This window comes from Macaca fascicularis, chromosome 2, assembly GCF_037993035.2.
Source record: "Macaca fascicularis isolate 582-1 chromosome 2, T2T-MFA8v1.1".
NCBI lineage: Eukaryota > Metazoa > Chordata > Mammalia > Primates > Cercopithecidae > Macaca > Macaca fascicularis.
In genome coordinates, this window is record NC_088376.1 from 194,483,835 (window position 1) to 194,502,024 (window position 18,190).

Consider the following 18,190-nt stretch of genomic DNA (forward strand, 5'->3'; position numbering starts at 1 on the left):
TTATGAGGTACAGTGTGATTTTTGACATATACATGCCTTGAGTAATAAATAAATCGGCCGGAAGTGGTGGCTCACGTGTGTACTCCTAGCACTTTGGGAGGCCGAGGCGGGCAGATCATGAGGTCAGGAGATCGAGACCATTCTGGCTAACACAGTGAAAACTCGTCTCTACTAAAATTACAAAAAAAATTAGCCGGGCATGGTGGTGGGCGCCTGTAGTCCCAGCTATGGGAGGCTGAGGCAGGAGAATGGTGTGAAACCAGGAGGCGGAGCTTACAGTGAGCCAAGATCACACCACTGAACTCCAGCCGGGGCAAGAGAGCAAGACTCTGTCTCAAATAATAATAATAATAATAAACAAACAAATAAATAAAGCTAACAGAAGTATTATGAATACTTTATATTATAAATTATTATAAATTATAAAATATGAATACTATAATATTATGAATTCTTCCCCTAATTACTGCTCTAGTAGAATCAATAAAAGCTTACAAAATTGAATTTTTATTCAGTTCAAAATATTTTCTAATTGCTTTTGGAGTTTTCTTTTTGACCACCGGGTTATTTTGCAATGTGGATTTAGTTTTCAAATATTTCTGTAGTTCATGGAGATATTTCTGTTATTTATTCCAAGTTTAATTTCATCATTGTAAGAAAATAGTTTGGAAAATTTGCTATTTTAAACATATAAAGATTTATTTTATAGTTTATGATATGATCCATCCCTATAATTATACTGTGTACACTTGAAAATAGTATGAACTCTTGGTTTTTCATGTTATCTTCTGCAATTATCAATTAGGTCAAGTTGTTTGAATCTTTGATATGCTTACTGATTTTCTTTTCATTTATATAAATTTAAGGGCTATGAGTGCAGTTTTGTTACAAGTATCTATTGCATATTGGTAAATGCTGGGCTTTCAGTGTAGGCATCACCTGAACAGTATATATTGTACCTATTAAGTAATTTCTCATCCCTTCCTCTCCTCTTAGACTCCTACCCTTACAAGTTTCCACCCTCTATGTCCATTGTGCACTTCTTTTTTTTTTTTTTTTTTGCAATTCTATCAGTTTCTGTTTCTTTTAATTTTAAACTGTCATTAGTTGTATGAAAGTTAGGAATTTTGTATGTCTGTTCAATAAATGGACTACTTTATCAATCATAAAATGATCTTATTTATCCCTCGTAATTTCCTTTCATCTGAAATCTACCTACAGTGATATTAATATAACTCCAGATTTCTTTATAAAGTATTACTTAAAAATAAATTTCATTGTGTATAAAGTATACAAGATATTATGATATTCAAATAGTGAAATAATTACTATAGTGAAGCAATTTAACATATACAACATTGCACTTTGTTCTACATATTTTTGTGTTTATGGCAACAGTAGCTATAATCTAGTCATTTAGTCAAAATCCCAAATACACTATGTTATTATTGACTATAGTCCTCATGTTGTAGCTTATATCTCTAGACTTGTTTATCCAACATATCTACTGTTTCATACTGTTTGACTTACATTTCTCATTTCTTGCTACTCTCCTACCATGCCCATGGTAACTGCTGTTTTATTTTCTATCTCTTTATATTTTGCTTTTTTAAAAAAATGTAATATTTTTCTTCCTGTGTCTGGCTGATTTCATTTAGCATAATGTCTTCCTGGTTTATTCATGACATGTCAAATGGCAGAATTTCCTCTTTTTTAAGAATAGTGTGATGGTTAATATTAGGTGTCAACTTGATTGGATTGAAAGATGTTGGGGTGATTGGACCCCACACCACGTTGTGGGGTTGACGAAGTCCTGTGGAGTCAAAGGAATGAAAAAAGACAAGTTTGCGAGAGAAAATGGGACCGGGGGCCATCACTAAGTATGGAGGCTGCAAACGCCCCGAGCTCTGGAAGCCCAGACTATTTACTGGTGATCAAACAAAGAAATAGGCAGTGAGAATGTGGGCGTCAAAATGGCGTGTTGCATGAAGCACATGATTTACAGCTGTGACGGTTTAGCATATGCTCTACTACTTGAGATAATGGACAGCAGGTTCTTTTAACTCAAGATACAATCGATCCTGGGAGAGCAAGGAGCAAGGAGACAGCAAGTGTATTCCAAAGCCACAAGCCCTGGATTCTATCCAAGTCACAAGGGATTTTATGCCCTGGGCTTATATTATGGTGTGTCAGGGTAGCCTTCCACGCTTCAGCACATAGCTTGGTGTTCCAAAGGCCATGAGGGGTTTTAGACCCTGGACCCCTGACATGTTCCAAGACTCTTTTACATTATATCAGACATGCAAGCCCTGCCTCAGCTTCTCTCCCAACACCCAGCTTTTCTCCCAAAAAAGGATGCCTAGGTAGCTGGTAAAGTATTGTTTCTGAGTGTGTCTGTGAAGTTGTTGCCAGAAGAGGTTAACATTTGAGTCAGTGGACTTGGAGAGGTAGATCCACCCGCTTATGGATGGGTACAATCCAGTCGATTGCCAGTGGTAGGACAAAGCGAGTGGAAGAAGGTAGGAGTTAAGCCGGCTTGCTGAATCCTCTGGTTTTTATCTTTTCCCTGTGCTGGATGCTTCCTTCCATTCTTCCTGCTCTTGGACGTCAAACTCTGAGTTTTTTGGCCTTTGGACTCTTGGACTTACACAGGTGGTTTGCTGGGGTGGGGTTGGGGGATCTCGTCCTTTCAGCCACAGACTGAAGACTGCACTGTCGACTTCCCTACTTTTGAGGCTTTTGGATTCAGACTGAGCCACTTCTGGCTTCTTTCTCCCTCAGCTTGCAGATGGACTGTCTATGATGGAACTTCACCTTGTGATCATGTGAGCCAATTCTTTCTAATGAACTCCCTTTCATATATACATACATCCTATTAGTTCTGTCCCTCTGGGGAACTCTAATTAATACGGATGACTTATATAGACATATTATATATTTATATAGTTACGTATATATGATGAATATAATACTTTTTAATGTTCTAATTTTATTTCTTGTTCACTTAGTCATAATTTTTGTTATTTGAGTGCTCACTATCATGTTTACAGTATAGACTTCATTGTTTTAAATATTTCAGCACGAGATGCATGAAAACGCTTGATATTATTTGTAATTCAAACACTATATTCTACATTACTATTATAGTATAATTTTGACATATAAAATTGTTTTTTTCTTGTCTTATATGTGTGCGTGTGTGTGTGTGTGTTTGTGCATATTTCAGTTTCATCATTTTCTTCATTCATCTATACGTGGACACTTTGGTTGTTTTTCTGTTTTGGCTGTTGTGAATAAGACTGCCAAGAACATCAGAGTGCAGAATTATTTACAAGGCAATAATTTGATTTATTTTGGATATATACTCAGAAGGATTGCTGGATTTTATGGTATTTCCATTTTTAATCTTTTTGTTTGTTTGTTTTGTTTTGTTTTGTTTTTGAGACGGAGTCTGGCTCTGCTGCCCAGGCTGGAGTGCAGTGGCCGGATCTCAGCTCACTGCAAGCTCCGCCTCCCGGGTTCCTGCCATTCTCCTGCCTCAGCCTCCCGAGTAGCTGGGACTACAGGCGCCCGCCACCGCGCCCGGCTAGTTTTTTGTATTTTTTCAGTAGAGACGGGGTTTCACCGTGTTAGCCAGGATGGTCTCGATCTCCTGACTTTGTGATCCGCCCGTCTCGGCCTCCCAAAGTGCTGGGATTACAGGCTTGAGCCACCGCGCCCGGCTGCCAACACTTTTTAACTCTTGTTTTTCTGATGATAGCTATTTTAATGGGTGTGAAGCGGTTTTACATAGTTTTGATTTTCATTTCACTGATTAGTGATACTGTACATATTTTCATATATACATGTTGGTGATTTTAAGGTCCTCTTTGGAAATACAACTATTTATGTGCCTTTGCTCATTTTTTGCTTTGGGGTCATATGAGTTCTTTATAAATTCTGGGTAGTAACTCCTTATCATACATATGGTTTGCCCATTTTTCTTCTAATCTACTGATTGCCTTTTCATTTAGTTGACTGTTTGCTTTGCATTTTGTAGATTTGTTTTTGTAGACTGACATAGTCCCACTTGCTTTTTTTTGTATTTGTAGCCTGAGTTTTGATACAGTATTCAAAACATTATTGCCAAGGCCAATGTCAAAAACCTTTTCTTTTATGATTTTTTCTAAGATTTTTATGGTTTCATATCTTACGTTTAGATATTGAATTCATTTTGAGTGTTTTTTGAGTATAGCGTAAGATAGTAAAATAAGAATCTAATTTTTTTTAATGTGAATATGCATTTTTTCTCAATACAATTTATTGAAGATCCTAAGCTTTCCCTATTATGTCTTGATATGCCTTTGTGGAAAATTTGTTGACCATATATATGTTTGAATTTATTTATGGGCCTTCTTTTCTGTTCCAATGGGTCCAGATTTCTTTTTATTTGTTTTATCACAACATATGTCTTTCCATTCTTCTACTATCTTTATACTTAAAGTATTTGGTTTTGGCAGCATATAATTTAGTCTTGCTATTTAAATCTTTTTTGAAAATGTATGCTTTTTAATTCTGGAATTAATGCTATTTATATTAATGTGAGTTTTGTAAGGTTAGATATGAATCTATCATCATGTTTTTGTTTACCAATTCCTTATTGTTTTTTTAAATCTTCTTCTGCTTTTTAGGATTAATTGAATACACTTTTAATGTTCAAATTTTTTCTTGTTCACTTAGACGTAACTTTTGTTGCTTGAGTGTTTGATATAAAGTTTACACTATAGGTCTTATTGTTTCATACTTTTACTGCACAAGAAATGCATAAACAAACATAATGTTACTTCTAATTCAAACATTGTCTTTCAAATGGCTATTGTGGTATAACTTTTAAATAAAATAATTGTTTTTTGTATTATTTGTCAAATTTATTCAGAAACATCATCACATCTTTAGAAAAAGCTAATTTACTAGGCAATTTAGTATTCTGTAATAATAGTTGAGGTCGTTTTTTTCATTCAGATTAAAAGCATTAAGTCGTCATAAAATTTTAATATTTCTAAGCAGCAAAATGCTATGTGGTAGGGCAAGTCAGAATATTTATCTTCTGTTTTCTAGAAACATTTCTGTAGCTGATGATGGTTAACTACATGAGAACAAATGAAATTCGTCATTAACATATCTTGTTCTATTATAATTAGAGATAATATATTGAAATATTTCTGCAAAGCACTCGCTGATGAATAATACACTGAATAATCAAGGCTTACATTTGAATGAGCTTTGCAAATTTGCTTAACGAAAATATTTTTTGGTCCCCATACATATTACCTAGAGTGGGTAGATCCCACTCTAGGTTGTAATGAATTAGTGCTTTCTCAGCTACTTTGAAAATATTTTTTTCTGTAGTTGTTCCCAGATTATTCATAGAGGTTCATTTCTAATTTGCTTTTAACTTTGGATTAACTCTGGATATACAACAATTGAGAAGTTTCAGAAATATTTGCCAGTTTATTAAAAGCCAGTGCCAACAACTTGAAATTGTTTACCTTAATTTTAGCAGATTATTGATATTGCCCCCAATATTCTAAAAAAAAAATCCTGCAGTGGCTCTCATTGGAAGGCTTGTAGTCTTTAAAAAGATTTATTTTCTCTGACACATTTCACTGGCTTTTCTAAGCTGCCATGATGACTTTTCCTGACTTGGCTAACAACTCAGGCACTTAGAATACTGTTTTGGTTACATTTCCTTTTTATTTTTTTTGAAGAAATTCTTAGATATTTCATTTTTACTCTTATAATACTTCAACTGTTGTTTTCCTGTTAGTTGAGAATACAGTGAAGGATGCTTAGTCTGGTAATATCAATGTATATTGTATTCTTTTAGTACAGATGCAGTGATATTTCATAATGAACACAAAGTTTTGTGATAGAATTCAATGATAAAGCAATACACACTCTCATTGGCCATAAGAGTGTGACATTCATAGTCCATTTCTCTCTCTCTCTGTCACTCTCTCTCCCTTTTTATGACATGATAGTTATAAATTACTAATATTTTAGTCAATTTGTGTTTCTATAGAGGAATACCTGATACAGGGTAATTTATCAAATTAAGAGGTTTATTTGGCTTACAGATGTGCAGCCTCTACAAGGGGCATGGCATAAGAACCTATTTCTCGTGAGGGTTTCCAAAAGTTACTCATGACTGAAAGTGAAGACTGAGAAAGCATGTCATATGGCAAGAGAGGAACAGAGGGGGATGAGAGGTTTCAGACACTTTGTAACAACCAGATCTCAGGAGAACTCATTCAATCCCACAGGAATGGCAACAAGTAATTCATGAAGGCTCTGCCTCCTATGACCAACACTTCTCCTACCAGGCCCATTCTCCAACATAGGGGATTATATTTCATTACTTTACATTACATTTCAATATGAGATTTGGAAGGGACAAATATGCAAACTACAGTAAGTAACAAACAGAAAATAATGGTATGGTGATATGCATAGTACAATAACATCACTGAGTTATAACTACATTACTGATATATGTAATGTGCTGATCAGCAATACAAAATAATAAGAGTACCACATATGCTGTCTGTCACAGGATTTAACTCTGCTTTCATAATACAAATGTAGCCATAGACAATACATTAATTATTGAACATGGTTGTGTTCTTAGGAAGATATTTTTGATCACTGGAATTTGTAGTTTGTATAATTTTCACATATAACACAATATTATTATTTTAAATTATTTTTAGCCATTTAAGATATCTACAAACTATATTTGTTCATGAACAATGGAACAACAGATGATGGGAGAGTTTTAGCCACCAGGCCTTAGTTTGCCCAGCCCTACTTGTACTTAAAATAGGTTCTTGTAAATAGCCAATGGTTGGATCATTTCTCTATTTTTCAACTTGATAAACTCTATTTTAATTAATTTGTTTATACCAATTATATTTAATGCAATTATTTAAATGTTTGAAGGAAGATATAAATCTTATTGTTTTCTTTTTTTCCTGCCCATTTTTTTGCGGGGGTTTATTGTTGCTATTTTACCACTTTTTCTGCTTCATTTTAGCTAATTTTCTTCTAAAATTCCATTTTATTTCAGCAATTGTTATAGTATTTATAACAATTTTAAAATACATCAATTTTCCTAGAATTTGTAACATACAAATTTAATCACAGTCTGTTTTCAAATAGGCATATACTACTACCACTACATATATAGAGGAATGACTTTTGATTAATATGTATGCAATTCTTCTCTCCCATCTTTTGTACTAGTTTGCCATATATTTTCTTTTGATTAATTTTGTAGGCTGGGCGCGGTGGCTCAAGCCTGTAATCCCAGCATTTTGGGAGGCCGAGACGGGCGGATAAAAAATACAACAAATGAGCCGGGCGAGGTGGCGGCGCCTGTAGTCCCAGCTACTCGGGAGGCTGAGGCAGGAGAATGGCGGGAACCGGGGAGGCGGAGCTTGCATTGAGCTGAGTGGCAATTGCATTGCCACTGCACTCCAGCCTGGGTGACAGAGCGAGACTCCGTCTCAAAAAAAAAAAAAAATTTGTAAACTTGAAATACATTGCTACCATATTTTTCTTTAGTAAGATAAAAACCTTATATAACCTTTCAATATTTATATAATATTTTATAACCATAGACAAAACTGTCTTTTATATTTATCTTCTTTTTAGCCACTTATGAAGACCTTTATTTCCTTGAGTAGATTCACATGTCTGTTTGATATCAATATTCTTCTGTCTAAAGAGTTTCCTCTAATATTTCTTATATTTTCCATTACTGTGCTGCAATTTTTCTTTTGCTTACACATTTTATATAATTTTTTCAACTCATTTTTAATACATTCACATAGTTATTTTAAATTTCTCGTCTCATAGTTCAAATATCTGGGATGTTATCTGAATCTAAATCTGTTGATTACTTTGTTTCTTTCCAGTGACTTTTGGGTAGAGATCTCATGGAACCCTTACTTCTCTTTTAGAAATGCATCTGCAGTTCTCAAGAATTGCATCAATCCCACAAGAATGACACCAAGCAATTCGTGAAGGATCTGCCTCCTATGACCAAATCATCCCCTACCTGGCCCATCCTCCAACATAGCGGATTGTATTTCATTACATTACTTTCCAACATGGGATTTGACAAATATTCAAACTATATTAAGTAACAAACAGAAAATAATGGTATGGTGATAGGTATAGTACAAAAAATATCACTGAGTTATAACTACATTACTGATATATGTAATGTGCTGAGTAGCAATAAAAGTAGTAAGAGTACCACATATGTATGGTCTCTGGAATTCTCAGAAATTGCATATGCATTTCTCAGGAAATGACGTATATGTATTTGAAGGATTTTGTGCCATCCAGCAGTGCCCACTTTTGGGGTATATTTCCACTGCTATGTAATCAGTCCATGGGGCTGCATTTATACAAAGCAAACTAACCCATCACATTTTCAATGATCTAGCAGGAAAATAAAGAGGAAGGGATACAAGTGGAATAAGGCATCTGACTAGAGAAAACCATTAGGAAGAAAAAGATAGTTATCACTACAAAAGCACCAAAAGATTACATTGAAATATGAGAACTTCAATGTATCTTTAAAACCTGGACTAATATTTTCCCACAGCAGTGAACATTTTTCTAAAGAAATAGGCTTAAATGTGGTTCTTGAATACTGAATTCAAAGCATTTTGTTTCTCCAGAATCAAACTCATTTTGCTTTTCAATACCGTAATAAAGAGAGCAACCTCGACTTCAAATACAGCCTTACAGCAGCAGAGTTATATAAATCTTATTTATTTAAATGATCTTCTAATATCACATCTGATTTAGTAAATGATACAGTTAATAATCACAACCCTATTTATTAAAACTATAAAATGTACCTTACAAATGTATGCTTCATAATAATTGTGATTTTTAAAAGTATTCGCATGGAATAGTTCCAGATTATCCATCTGCATTTCCAGTTTATTCAATGAGGAATAACAATGCCAGGATTGTTCGGTAAGAATAATGATAACTGCATTCATGAGCAGTGGTTGGACTATACTTGGTATGAAATAATTATGGTGGATGCCTCTTCATAAAAATGTCTGGCTGCCAATGTATATAGCTAAAAATAAAACTTTGGAGTCAAGCTTTCTAGAAGTAAAGCACACAGAGCACTATTTTTTATGAATTACAGAATAGAATGGGTTGACAGGATCATCATTTGAAATGACTGCTTCCTACAGGTATCAAAAACTATGTCATCAGCTGGAAGGAATCATAAGTTGCCAGTTTCTAATAAAAGAATTCTACTAAATACTGTAAGGATGTCATGACGTTTATAACTTCAAGTAGGAAAGAAAAGATATTAATGCCTGTAATTAAAACAAAGACCATCTTTAAAAAGAGTTTTAGAAACAGCTTCAGCATTACTCTGTCATAATTGAGAATTTCTATTTTATATCTGGAAATGTAGGTAATGAAAAAAAACAACAAAATCTGTCTTAAGGTAAACTATAGTTGTTTCTAATTTTGATCATCTCTATGAATAGACTTCAGTGTCCAGAAATTAGTTGATTATGTGGTTTTATATATGATAAAGCCTCACAGCATGAAAACCAAGCCTTCAGATGTGTTAACCAGGGCACTACCTCAGAGAGTTTAACTTCTGTTTCAGTGTTTGTGCTTTTAGAACACTTTTGCTGATGTTTCACCAATAATTTTTGATTAAATAATATGATTAAGTGTCTCTAAAAATACAGTTGAAATATATACCTGATTTATAGCCTATGAAACACTTTGTTTAAAGTCTACCCATTAGGGAAGAAAATGCTTTATTTTTTAAAGCTCACTAACCACAGTACAAGTGAGAACACATAAAGCAATTAAAATAGATGTTTAGTTCAATGCACCTGTAAGTAGGAAAATTTTTAAGCCTATTCTTATGAGCTTTTGGTATGCTAACAATGAGATTCACATTAAATTACCTAATTTTTATTCATGCATGCCTAGGTAGAAATAGGACTTAAATTAATTGTCCATGGGTTTTCTATTGGCTCTAAAAGAAAAAATTCTTTACAAATTGGTCCCCAAAGAATTAAAACCACTATTATAACCCCATAATTACAGTTCACTGGAATATGCCATATACAGAGGAGTATTTTTTTAATACAAGAAATACTTCCTGATTGAGTCTACTACTGGCCTTAGTCTTACTGCCTTATTAAATTTTACTCTGAGTGAGTTCAAGAGTTGAAAAGTTTTTATAATTTTTTTCTTTTTTTATCATTTTTTTAAACATATAAGTGTGTTAACTTTGCATTTAATACTTTATTTTAGAATATTCAAATGTAACATAAACATAGATTTTAGGAAAATATCTCCAGAATATCATCAAATCAATGTAATTAAAATAATCTTCTCGTGAGCTTTCTAAAACTACATGACGGTAAATCACATTTACTTGAAGATGAGTTAATTTGCCTGGCCAGAAGTTTTGGTCACTTTGGGTACAATAAAGAGATAACAAATTGCTACATAATATAATTTGTAATGATTTAATTAAATATAAAATGATATTTACTGTGTGTGGTCATAGGATAAAATTCTCTTTATAAAATTAATGATTAGCCACTTTTATTGTTTTAAAAATGTGCAGAAAAAGTCATATTTGAAAGGAAAAACATCATTATTACAAAGTTTAAAGAAAAAGACTTGCTGTAAGAATTAATGTTATTTTTACATACCATTGAAATTTCACTTTTTTTTTACAAACTTCCTTAATGTTAGGAAGCTAATTGTGCATCACATCTTGGAAGTAAGTTACTATTTCTAATGGGTCATGCTCTGTGGGATCAGAGCAGAACCACTATAATGGGAAGGGCAGTGTAAGTAATTGCTCAGAAGAACAAAGATCTTTCCAACTATACTTTGAATAATAAAAATAATATGACTACTTATGGTAACCCTTTGCTGTATATCTAGGGAGATCATTTTACTTCTGGAAAAGAAGAATTATCCTTTCATGCGGATTATCCTAAAATACAGGTAAGTCAATTGATTTATTGGGAAAAGAAAGAAATTAACACTGGCTGGCAATACAAAAATTAAACACAATTTATTTGACCTGCTCACTATTAACATTTACTGTGAAGCAAATTAAAAGTAGAGTATGGGAATATTTCAATCTCCCACTCAAGAAAAACAAGTGTATTAGTCACACAGAGCCTTCTACTTTATATTCCAGCAAAATTTTATGAAGTATAAATAGAGTCAAGAAAAGAACATTGGTCTTTGTACAGCCACATGCCAATAAAGTTATTGTCTAATTTTTACCACAGACACTTTTTATTGTTACAATTTAGTGAGGTATTATTGTCCAAAACTTAAGGCATTTTATTCTAAGGATAGAGATAGCACAGTGGAAGAGAATAACACAAATCCATGTTTCTGAAAAATCAGGTTGAGAATGGTTCATGTGGATTTGCGAATAGAAGAACCTGTGTGGATAGATTGGTGTGATTCAAGCAAACTGCATCCTGAATGCATGTAGACATACATGCAAAACCTAAGGACCTGTGGCAGAATTTATTGGGTTCATAAGCAAATAAGGGTAGCAATAGCATATGAAAATATAAGATCACAAAGTGTTATAACTGGGGGGACCTGCTACATGTAGCACCTCTTTCTTTTCAATGTTTGTGTGTTAGTAATAGAATGGTCCACAAATATTCACAAGCTCACCCATATCTTCTAACATTTACGTGACTAGCTGAAGGTCATAATGTGTTAAATTTTGACAAGGAGCTAAGCACGGAAATAATGTTTATAATTTACTAGCCAAAGTAAAAATAATCTAGCACATACCTTTTCAGTTGTCTCTTCTAATATATAATTCCAGTTGTTACAGATTCGGTGAAGCTTATGTCAGTCTAGTGCTCTGTGGGTCTGTGTGGAGCAGAGCCTCCATCCAAAATATATGAATGAGAAACATAATCAATAAATTAATCTCTATTGTGTTAAGCCACTGCAATTTGAAATTTTGTTTTTACTGAAGCGCATACTTATCCTATACTTATCAAAATATAAATGAAGACATAGTGACAAAGAGAAGAAAATTATACTTTTCATTCAGTTAGTAAATCTTCAGGTAATTAATCATAAAAAGTGATGTTTTTTTAAGAATGACTTCATTATAAATTTCTCTACTGAGGATAATAATGCATTATGTTTTTAAGTATGCCAAGTTTATACAATTAAATAAACATCTTTGCTATCCATAGATGATGGACCATAATACTTTCTAGATTTGCACTTTGGAGTATCTTTATTGTAGTACAACTGACTCTACTACATTCTCCTCTAAAGTGAATTATATTTTCTGTCATTTTTATTAAAATGCTGCTGGATTCTAATTTTTTGAGGATAAAAAGATGGAAAAGTAAATAGGCTATAACTTCTGTAGGAAATCAGAAACATTTATGATATTAATAAATACTTTGTAAAGGCATGAACTGTCTTTTAATTATTACTTTGCAAACATAAAATACACTATCTTTAGGAAAAATGAGAATACTGAAGATACTCATAGAAATAACACTAGTTTCAAATGATTTCATAAATATTTGCTATGGTTTTCTCCTATGCCCAGAATAAATGGCTTTGGAAATAATAGTTGAAGTGAGGCTAAGATGTTTAATCATTCTGAAAACCTATTTATTGTGTACGTATCACATAGCAATAGAGATGATTTCTATTATAGCACAAACCAAGACACAATTAAAACAAATGATTTTCTTCTTGAGAGTTAGAACTTCTTGCTACCCCTTTATTTCTAGAGACTTTTTTCCATATAGAGGGTGAATTTTGCAGGGCTAGTGTGTGAAAAAAAATTACTGAGATTTCTGCAGCCAGCAATTCAGGCAATCTCATATCCTTGAAAAGACAGTGAAAATGAATTCTGTGATAAAACCTATTCCTGGGGATTGGAGGTGACAATTGTAGACTTCACAAATGGTTCCTGCTTTCTCTGGGGCTTCAGGGTGGGAGCTAGTCTGTATGCCTTCAATGAGAGTTAACCTGCGTATCTAAATTTTGTAATACAAAGTAATACCTAGATAAACAGGATCTTAAATTAAAGAATGGATATAATTTCTATGTAAATTGGATATCATGGCATGATATTCTTCTCTTGTTACTTGGCTTATATAACTAAGAAATTATGTATTCAGTAATAATGAAGGAATGATCAATAAAGACGTCCTCTGCTTTTTCTAAAATTTGCCTATAGATAGATACATATTGAATAGGCAATTCTCATCACATGCTAAATTTCATGAATACAGCAAAGCAATGTATATCCTTTTACACTCATAAGCAAGTGAGTATTTTGAAGGTTACTTGCATTCAAGGCATAGTAGGAACTCATTTTAGAATATCCCTTAACGATTTCAAGATGTAACAAAAGTGAAATCAGCAGATAGCTTATGTACTAATATTTAAGAGTCTAGTTGTGCCTTATGATTGGCAAAATTCAAAATATTCATAAGAATTTCTGCATGCCTCAAACTGCCTTTAAGTTTGGAAGAAATTAATTTATAATTTAAATTAAAAATAAGGTTTGATAATTTGCAAAATTGTGAACGTTCTTTTTTTCAGTTTACTTGATAATGAATCAAAATTTAGGAGTGTTTCTCATTTTAAACCTTCTGTCTGCAGTGTTTGTTTTTATGAAAGAAACACTTCTTATGTGTTTTGTCAAATTTGGATTGGCATTTTAAAAATGACTGTATATTGAAACCACAATTGTGGCATTCCTTCACAAAGCGTATTATTAGAAAGAAATAGGAAGAAACATACTATAGTAATCAAAAGACTGTATTATTTAACATTGGACAAAAACCTCTTAATTTTTATAGTGTTTGTATAGCTGTTGAAAAATACTTACCTTCCTATTTTGAAATAGCCACAACTAATTTTCATAATTTATCAGTACATGATATCATTATGCTTAATGAGCCTGGCTAATTGATACTGGAAAAAAACATTTAATAAATTCAGGTCTCACGTGACTTGCCCGCTACTTGCCTTCAGATTACGAAACCGGACAATTCTCTCCTCACACCTATCTCTAGTTCAAGGGGAAATTCCACCGGGGGAAGATTTTCAAAGGCAGAATATTATTCCAGCATATTTAGATCAAAATACTCCTCCATTAACTTAATTCAATATGCCACTCTCTCACTCTATTCCTAATGTCTAGTAAATATTTTAAAATTTTATTATTTAGTATCTACTCCTCTATGTTTGTCATCTTTTCTGGACACTGACTTCTTTCTGATTACAATTTTTATCAACTAATGCCATCCGTCTCACAATTCTCCACATTGCTAACAAAGAAACCACTCTAAAAAGTAAATTTGACTTAAAAACTTGTTAAAAACTATCATCAGAGTGAATAGGCAACCTACAGAATGGGAGAAAATTTTTGCAATCTATTCATCTGAAAAAGGGCTAATATCCAGAATCTACAAGGAACTTAAACAAATTTACAAGAAAAAAAAAAACTCCATCAAAAAGTGGACAAAGGATATGAACAGACACTTTTCAAAAGAAGACATTAATGCGGCCAATAAATCTATGAAAAAAAGCCCATCATCACTAGTCGTTAGAGAAATGCAAATCAAAACCACAATGAGACACCATTTCATGCCAGTTAGAATGGTGATCATTAAAAAGTAAGGAAACAACAGATGCTGGAGAGGATGTGGAGAAAAAGGAACGCTTTTACACTGTTGGTGGGAGTGTAAATTAGTTCAACCACTGTGGAAGACGGTGTGGTGATTCCTCAAGGTTCTAGAACTAGAAATACATTTGACTTACTGGGTAATCCCATTACTGGGTACATACCCAAAGGATTATAAATCATTCTACTATAAAGACCCATATGCACGTATGTTTATTGCAGCAGTATCCAGAATAACAAAGACTTGAAACCAACTCAAATGCCCATCAACGATAGATTGTATAAAGAAAATGAGGCTCATATACACCATGGAATACTACGCAGTCATAAAAAAGGATGAACTCAAGTCATCCCAGCAATTTGGGAGGCCGAGGCGGGCAGATCACAAGATCATGACATCGAGACCATCCTGGTCAACATGGGAAACCCCATCTCTACTAAAAATACAAAAAATTAGCTGGATGTGGTGGTGCATGCTTGTTGTCCCTGCTACTTGGGAGACTGAGGCAGGAGACCGCTTGAACCCAGGAGGCGGAGGTTGCAGTGATCTGAGATTGTGCCACTGCACTCCAGCCTGGTGACAGAGCAAGACTCCATCTCAAAAAGGTAAATAAATAAATAAAATAAAAAATAAAGAATGAGTTCATGTCCTTTGCAGGAACATGGATGTAGCTGGAAACCATCATTCTTAGCAAACTAACGAAAGAACAGAAAACCAAACCACATTTTCTCACTCATAAGTGGGAGTTGAACAATGAGAACACATGGACACAGGGAGGGGAACATCACACACCGGGGGCTTTCAGGGGATGGGGGACTATGGGAGGTATAGCATTAAAAGAAATACCTAATGTGGATGACGAGTTGATTGGTGTAGCAAACCACCACAGCACGTGTATACATACGTAACAAAACTGCACGTTCTGCGCATGTACCCCAGAACTTGAAGTACAATAAATAAATAAATAAAAAGTAAATTTAACTTAAAAATTGTTAAAATCTTTACATGACTTTTGTTTACTTTAAATAATAAAACTGGATCTTGCTTTTCATTATGTGCAAAAATCAACTCAAGATAGTTTAAAGACTTATATGTGAGACATGAAACTATGAGTACTAGAAGAAAACCCAGGTAAAACTCTTCTGGACATTGGTATAAGCAATGAATTCATCACTAAGACCTCAAAAGCACAGGCAACAAAAATAGAAAAAATAGAAACAAAATAAAAATAAAAACAAAAATAGAAAAATTGAATTAATTAAATGAAAAATAAAATAAAATAAATAATCAACAGAGTGAATAGATAACCTGCAAAATGGAAGAAAATACTTTCAAAGTATGCATTTGAAGAGGGAATAGTGTCTGGAACTTACACAGAACTCCCAACAACTCAACAACAGCAACAAATTGAAATAAATAATGCCACTAAAAAGTGGACAAATGCCATGAATGGATGTTTTTCATACAAATGACCAAAAGGCATATAAAAATGGTTAATATCACTAAGCATTAGAGAAATGCAAATTAAAACCACAGTGATATATCATCTTAACTAGTCAGAAAGGCTATTATGAAAAAGTCAGAAAAACAGCAGGTGGCAAGAATGCAGAGAATAGGGAACACTTGCTGTTGGGAATGCAAAGTTAGTACAACATCTATGAGAAATAATATGGAGATTTCTCAAAGAAGTAAAGATAGAATTACCATTCAATCCAGAAATTCAACTACTGGTTCTCTACCCAAAGGAAAAGAAATAATTATACCAAAAAGATACTGTCATCTGTATGTTTATCACAGCACTATTCACAGTAGCAAAGATAACGTATCAGCCTAAGTGTTCATCAATGGATAACTGGATTTTAAAAGTGTGTTAAATATAAACAATGTAATTCTATTTAGCCAAAAAAATAAAATAAAATAAAATAAACCATATCTTTAATTTAAAGGGAAGAATGAGTATTACTATCTTCTGGAGTTAGGTAGATGACAGAATAATCAGATCTTGCAACTAACTTGTTTAATAATTTCATAGATCTGTGACATAAGTTGGGTTGCTATGGGTAGGGTAATGTCATGGATTATGGCTCCTAAGTTCAGATGTCCTATATGATGTTGATACTGGAGGTTTAAGTGAAACAACTCAGGCATGGAAACATGCCTGATGTTCTCACTGATAAGTGGTAGATAAATAATGTGTACATATAAACGTAGAGTGTGGAATTACAGGCAATGAAGACTCAAAGGTTGAGGAGGTAGATGAGGGAAATGATGATAAATGACTTAATGTGCATACTGTATGTTATTCAGGTGATGGATAACCTAAAATCTCTGACTTCACTACTACACTGTGCCTATCTCAAAATTACACATGTACCCCATACATTCACACAAATAAAACATAACCTCTAATATATATCCACATATTAAAGTTGTTAAGAATATGATTTTTAAAAATTTGGAATGGAATACATGAACCCTTGAGAAATATCCCTTGCCTATCCCCTTCAGCTTTACTGCATATATACTATCCCCTCAATTTTTCCCAGGTAGCATATTGTATTAACATATAGGATGTCTAGGTGTAGGAGCCATGATCACATTACCCTACCTGCACCAACCCAACTGCCATTACACATCTATGAAATCTACTAGAAAAGTTAGTGGAAGGAAATCTGATTATGCTGTCAGATTGTCTACCTCAGCAAGACCACATAACTATAATTTTGTTTTTAAAACATAAGTTATTAATTTATGATGTGATACCAAACTCAAAACTCCTATGGAAAATTCTGTTATTGAATAAAAAGTGTTGTGAGATCTGTCGTTTAAGAAGTTTCACTCTTACCCTGAAGCTTCCTTTTCACTCCTCCCTCATGTCTCACATTATTCCCCTAGACAAAGTTTTCAGTAAATGGAGAGAGGTAGACCTGTCAAACTAGCCATACCCTCAGACACTAGCTTGAAAATTGGGAAAAGACTCTTATTGTCAGAAGGGATATATCAAGGTAAACAGGAGATTGAAACAGAAAAAAAAAAAAATCTAACAGGGAGGCTATAAAGTAGGAGTAAATAGTTAAGTTTTTTTTGTAGATTTTTCTTTGTGTGTGGACGTGTGTGTGTGTGTGTGTGTGTGTGTGTGTGTGTGTGTAAGAAACAGTGTATGTAGTATGAGGCAGAAGCAGGAACTTACAGCATTACTAGATAAACCCCACTTTTAAATGACGAATTCAGGCCGGGTGCCTTGACTCACGCCTGTAATCCCAGCACTTTGGGAAGCGGAGGCGGGCGGATCATGAGGTCAGGAGTTCGAGACCAGCCTGGCCAACATGGTGAAACCCCGTTTCTACTAAAAATACAAAAATTAGCGGCGTGTAGTGGCAGATGTCTGTAGTCCCAGCTACTCGGGAGGCTGAGGCAGGAGAATCGCT